Source organism: Sminthopsis crassicaudata, chromosome 1, assembly GCF_048593235.1.
Source record: "Sminthopsis crassicaudata isolate SCR6 chromosome 1, ASM4859323v1, whole genome shotgun sequence".
Classification (NCBI taxonomy): domain Eukaryota; kingdom Metazoa; phylum Chordata; class Mammalia; order Dasyuromorphia; family Dasyuridae; genus Sminthopsis; species Sminthopsis crassicaudata.
The window spans coordinates 35,355,900-35,362,477 of NC_133617.1; the positions used below are offsets into that span (position 1 = coordinate 35,355,900).

A 6,578-nucleotide genomic window follows, 5' to 3' on the forward strand; every position below is an offset into this window, starting at 1 on the left:
TGAACTCACAGACAGAGCGAGGGGGAACCTCAAAGGCAATTATAGTAGAGGAAAAGCCTTCTCCCAGACTCCATCAGGGTTACCAAGATTGGAAGGCTCGGGAAGTTTTGATGCTGCCATCTAACTTTTATCAACTAAGTCCCCCCTAGCAGGAAGCTTGGCTAGAGAATTAAGGTGGGGAGAGGGGGGGAGACACCCCATTCTCAATAGCAGCTCCCACCCCCCTGAAATGAGCCGTCTCTCAGGTTCCTGCCAGTTCTGAATCTCTGGCTTCTTGACTCAGAGACCAAGGGCAGTCCATTTTTCAGCATTTATGGAGCACCGCGGGAAAGCCTCAGGAAGTGGCCCAGACTGCCCTCCGCTGAATATCGCCAAGTTATCCTGAATCTGGCTTCTTTGTATCCACCAGGTGCTTTGACCGCTGCTCCCAGGCCAGAAACTGGTTGGGTCGCTTGGCTGTTTGGGGGATGTTTTTATCCCCAAGTCTAGCCCCCGCGCAACGTGCAGTTGCTCAGGAACTCTCGTTGACGCACACGGTTGAACTTGGAGCCGGGAAGCCCCGGTTTCAAATTCTGTGTCAGACACCTCGGGAGCGGAAGGCGGGCCAGGCCCGACCTGGTCCCCTCGCCCCCTTCTAGGCCAGCGCAAGCAAACAAACAAGCTTAGAAAACAAAGGCTTTGGGAGCCGCTGGGGAAGCCCACGGGAATCCGTGAGCAAACAGACGGTGGAAGGATGGGCTGGTCCCTCCCGGGCCAAAGGCCGTGAGATCCCCGGGCCGGCCCCCAACAAGGAAAGGGAGGACCGGGCCCAGAAAGCGCGCTCTGGAGGGCGGGGGGTCTCGGAAACCCCACGGAGCGGCCAGGAAGCATCAGCTCTGGAGTGGGCGGGTCTGAGTTCAAATGTCACAGCGGTGTGACCCCCCTGAGTAAAACTGGGTAGAGGACAGCCCCTCCCCCAGGCTCTGGGGGAGAATCCGGTGAGGTCGGGCCTGTGCACACCCTAAAGCGCCGGGTAAATGCTAGTTATCGGGACTGTTACTGTGTGGCTACCAGACACTGAGAGGGTCTCGGAGCATCGAGGAGGATATTCGGTTTAATCACTTTCAGTACCCGTTATGCGTCCCAGGCGATGGACGCAGGGACAAACATGAAGAGGGCCTCCGCTCTCCAATCTCCCTCACGCCACCGGAACCGCTCCTCACCCCCTAAACAGGCCCCGCCGGCTGAGCCTCAGTTTCCACGTCCGTCAGTGGAAGGGACCGAGGGCAGCCGGCCCCCCAAAGCTTGGCTCCCGACATCCCCTGAGAGCAGCGCGGGGGGGGGTTTCCTTTCCCCTGTCCCTCCCCCACAGACCAGCTTCCTTACCAGAAAACGAGACAAAGGGGGGATGGGGGAGCAGGTGACAAAATTGTCACGTTAGTCTAAGCGGAGCCCCTGCTCGGGCTCCTCCCCTCCCCCACCCCGAGAGGTATCATAACGCCCCCGGAGGCAGGAGTTGTGGATTGGGTAAAGTGTTGGCCCTCCCAGAGGATCTGCATTTCAATGGGAGACCTGGGAAGATCTTAAGCCTTTAAACCCCCAAGGAGTTAAGTTATTCCTCGGGAACGAAATTGCTGGGGGGGGAGGAGGGAGAAAATAATAAAAACTCATTTATGCCGAGAGCTTTAAGATTTGTAAATCAATTTACATACATTAACTCATTTGGTTTCACTAGTTCCCTCATTCTTTTTTTTTTTTTTTTTTAATGACTGAAGAAACTGAGTTTTAGAGGTTAAATTACTGGACCAGAGTCACTTGGAGCTAGCGCCTGAGGTGAGATTTGCACCTAGGGCTTCCCTAATCCCAAATCCACTGAGCTTCCCTGGGTCTTTAAGGTTAGTTGAGTTCTAGCTCGGACTGAATTAATCCTCTCCAGCCCAGTCCATTAATTCCCTCTACGCCAGTGTAGACTATTTCCCCAGCCTGCCCTGGACCAGCCAAGCCCAGGACCCCAAGGAGAGCGCAGCCGGAGCAGAAACTGACTCAGGAGAGGAAGACACCCCTGAGGATTTGGGCTTTAGAAAGTGGGCCAGCAATCCAAGGAGCACAGGCCTAAAAAAAAAAAAAAAAAAAGGTTCTTGATCAATGTTTGTTGAGTTGCCTGATAGACGGTTAACCTAACACTGTCCCCACAGCAATCTGGAGGTAAGTACAAATATTAAATATTGAGGTATAAAATGTTTACACCAGTCAGAGGAATCTAGATTAGAGATCCCCTTTCAACCTAGGTGATCTTCACAACATCAAATGACCTCTCTGGGCCTCTCTGTATTTTCTTCTCTGTACCATGAAGGAAACAGACAAGATAATCTTCAATTTAGACAAACTTCACTTATAGCAGGATTTCTTATCCTGAGGTGTCGTCTTGTTTTTAAAGAGATTTTGATAATAGTTTTTAATTTTTTGATGATGATTTTTATTTGTATGTTTTATTGCATGCATTTAAAAACATGATTCTTAAAAATAAAGTAAGAATGTTGAATACTTATTAGTTATATAATTATAACGTGACATATTACAACATAATATGTAATTAATTAAATTATTAAAACAAGAATTTTAAGACATGTTCTAAATAAGAAAGTAAATAGTTATATGGCAAATAATATATAATTCAACTATTAAAAACATTTGAAAACATGATTCTTAAAAATAAAATAAGAATATTAAATAATTATTAATTATGAAATATAATATCATATGGCTAATCATTAAATTATTAAGATAAGAATTTAAAAACCTGATTCTAAAATAAGAATATTAAATAATTATTAATTATGAAATATGATATCATAGGGCTAATCATTAAATTAAAATAAGAATTTAAAAACCTGATTCTAAAATAAAATGTGAATATTAAATAATTATTAATTATGAAGTATAATACCATATGGAGAATAATCAAATTATTAAAATAAGAATATTAAATAATTTAATCATGAGATATAATATCATATGGCTAATAATTAAATTATTAAAATAAGAATTTGAAACATGATTCTAAAAATAAAATAAGAATATTAATTAATCATATGATGAGTAATGACATAATATATAATTCAGTTATTAAAATAAAAATTTAAAAACATTCTTAAAATAAGAATATTAAATAATTATGAGATATACTATATGGTTAATAATTAAACAATTAAAATCAGAATCTTAAAACATGATTCTAAAAAACAAAGTAAGGATATTAAATAATTATATGATGTATAATAATATAATATCTAGTTCAATTATTAAAATAAAAGTTAAAAGCATGACACTTAAAAATAAAATTAGAATATAAAATAATTATTAATTACATAATTACAATGTGTGACATAAAACAATTAATAATTAAATTATTAAAATAGGTATTTTAAAACATGATTCTTAAAAACAAAAGTATATCAAATGATTATTAATTATATAATTATGAGATATAGTTAATTATTAAACTGAGAATTTAAAAACATGATTCTTAAAATAAGAATAAAAACATGATTCCTTAGTTTCACCTAGGCTCACAGTCATATATTTAGTTTCAAAGCTGGGATTCAACCATAGGTTTTCCTGATTCTAAGTTCCTTCTCTGCACACACACACACACACACACACACACACACACACACACACTCACACACACACACAAGGAATACCTACCTCAAATATATGTGTAATTTAAATACACTGCAATAAGTAGCAATCATCAATGTGAAAACAATTAAAAACAAGCATTTATTCACACCCTGCTCCGTGCCAAGCTCAGTGCTAACCCCTTGGGTCAGAAAATCAGTTACACTCTATGATTAGGAAATCTGTTCCTCCTTTCCGATCTGGCCCAATCTGAGGCTCCCTTTTTCCTGGGAGAGTTCCATAACCCGGCCCAACAAGCATAGATAATGGCCACATTCACATCTTGTCTCAGCCACCTGTGGGATCCTGGGGGAGCTGCTAACCCTTTCTCAGCCTCAGTTTGCTCGCCTGTAAAATGAGGAGTTAGATTAATTGGTCTCTAAAGTCCATTTCTATAATTCCACACTTTCCCTTGCTTTTCTCATGAAAAAAAAAAAAAATAATCATCATAATCAAGGATCAGGCTGTGACCTGATGAACTTTTGTGCTTTTGTGCATAGATTCAAGGGCAGAAGAGTTCCCTGTGTGGGAAATACTTGGCAAAGGCTCTGATTTCTAATCTTTCTAGCCCCCGCCCATCCCCCAGGCCTGCCAAGGAAAGCCCACCTTGAGCTCACTCTGGGAGCTTTCCCAGGGAGCACAAGGGAGGATACAGTGTAACAAGCTGTTTGGGCCTCTAGCTTCCCAAGCAATTCCCCCCCCCAAAAAAAAAAAATTGGACACCTCCCACTCTCCACTGTGATTCTTTCAGGGGGTTCCCAAGGCCCAGAGGAGGAGCTATATGAGATATAATGTAACTAGTAATTAAATTATTAAAATAAGAATTTTAAAGCATAAGTCTTAAAAATGGAATAAGAATATTAAGTAATTATTAATTAAATGATTTTGAGATAATATAATTAATAATCAGATTATTAAATTTTAATATTTAAATGATTAAAATCATGTCCCCTAAAGCCTGGAAATGCAGCTCAGGACTCAGACCACCCACTCCAGAGAATAGTGCATCTAGACTGGAGGGCCAGATGGGAAAGGTTTGGGAGGGAGTTCCCTAACTCTTAAGGCTGAAATTCAGACGGCCTTTATTAAGCACCTACTATGTGGTGGCCAGTGGGGTGCAAAATCAAAATGAATCAGGGAGCTAAGAAAAAAAAAAAGGGCAAGGAAATTTGGGAAAATTGAGCCTCAGGGAAGTGTGGAACTTCCAAATTCAGTTATTTTTTCTTTAAAAATAATTCCTTCACTAAAGCCTTTCTATCTTTTCCCCTCCTCTGGTGGGTAGAAGGCCAGTGACCTGGGAACTGTGCCATGGGTGGTAGCTGTGGTAATGCCTTAAGGCAGAATGCCAAGGAGAAATGAAACCCAAGTCTTTGTCTCCCTTTTCTTCCTTAAAAAAAAAAAAAAAAATGCACACAATTTGGTTGGAAGAATACAGCATGGGCCTCCAATTCAGCCCCAAATGAAAGGCTAAAAGGAGGGCCAGGGTCAGGAGGGCCCTTAGAACCTCTGACCTCCTGGGAGGATTTCATTTCTGAAGCTGGAGGGGCTACACGGGCCCCTTTTTTACAGGTGCGGATACAGAGGCTCAAGGTCAGAGAGACACATGTGGAGGCTGGAGTTTGAAACAGACCTCTTTCAAACCCTAGTTGTAGAGCTGGAATAATAATCCCAACCTATTTATAAAAAGTCTTAAACTTGCCCCCCCCCCAAAAAAAAAATTCTCATAGGAGTTCAAAGGACATTTATGCTACCATTTCACTTTACTGCTGAGGGATCCTCCCCTGACATTTGTGTGTCTGAGGTCAAATCACAAACAAAGAGATTAAGTGATCTGGCCAGAGTGACAAGGACTATGTGTCAGAAGGAATACAGACGGGTCAGCAGTTAATATTGTTATCTGTAGTTGTTGTTCACTCGTTCTTTTAGTCACGAACAACAAGAAAGAAAAAGAAAAAAGAAAAAAAAGAAAAACCAAAGTTCCTATCCTGTCTCAAGGAGACTTCTTGTAACAGGGAGACAGCGTAAAAATATTGTTCTTATAGAGTATATCCTGTGCAAATGGGAGGCCCTAGTCAGCAGGGCTGGGAGTGGGTGGGAAAGGTCTCCCGGCCACGTAGAATCTGAGCTGATCTTTAAGGAAACCAGGGAATCCAGGAAGGGGAGAGGAGGAACGAGAGAATTCTAGGCATGAGGCCCTGTGGGAAAAAGGTTTGGCCATTTCGTTGCCTTTTTTTTTTTTTTTTTTTTTTTTTTTTTTTTTTTTTTTTTTTTGAGGCACGATTTTAAGTTGACTTTCAGATTGGTGGCCCCAAATCACCAATACTATTTTAATGGGCCACTCCCTCTCCTCCATCAACCCCCCAGATTTACAGAACTGAGCAGGGAAGGGAACTGATTTGTCCAAGAGCCTATAAATATTAAATAATGGAAATATAATTTGAACTCAGGCCCTTGAACTTTAACTGCAGTACTGTACAAGGAGCTCTTTGTCCAGCTGCAAGCTCGTGAGGAGTCCTGACTGAAGGCTGCTACCCTGCCAGAGGGGGCCAGGATTAACCCTGCCTTCAAGGATTTTTACAATCATGCTGTAAAGGAGAGCAAAATTCTTGAGAAAACAGACAGAGAACAAGGTGTAAGGCTGGGTTTCCCTCCTTCCCTCCCCCCACCGAGTGAAAGGCCCAGACATCTATTACTGAATCAATCAATTAAAAGCATGTACATAAGTATAAACTAGCAATAATACAACCCTATAACAACAATAATAAAACTAGGTGTGACTCCATCTTTAATCCATTTGAGAGAATTATAGTGCAAGAAGACAGATGTTATCTCACTGGAAGTGCGCTGTGATTGGCTGAAAGAAATCAGACATACCTCTGGACCGCTGTATAAATATAAAAGTCCATTCATTTGTATTC

At 41.4% G+C, this 6,578-nt stretch overlaps 1 long non-coding RNA gene across 1 annotated transcript; it reads right to left on the bottom strand.

Annotated features, from left to right (window-relative positions):
* Positions 1 to 597: 597 nt before the first annotated feature.
* On the bottom strand, positions 598 to 3,804 carry LOC141560727 (uncharacterized). Its single transcript, XR_012487799.1, has 2 exons — positions 3,688 to 3,804; positions 598 to 2,091 (listed from the first exon to the last, which is right to left on the bottom strand). It is a non-coding gene; the product is annotated as an uncharacterized LOC141560727 (long non-coding RNA).
* Between the last annotated feature and the right edge of the window lie 2,774 nt (positions 3,805 to 6,578).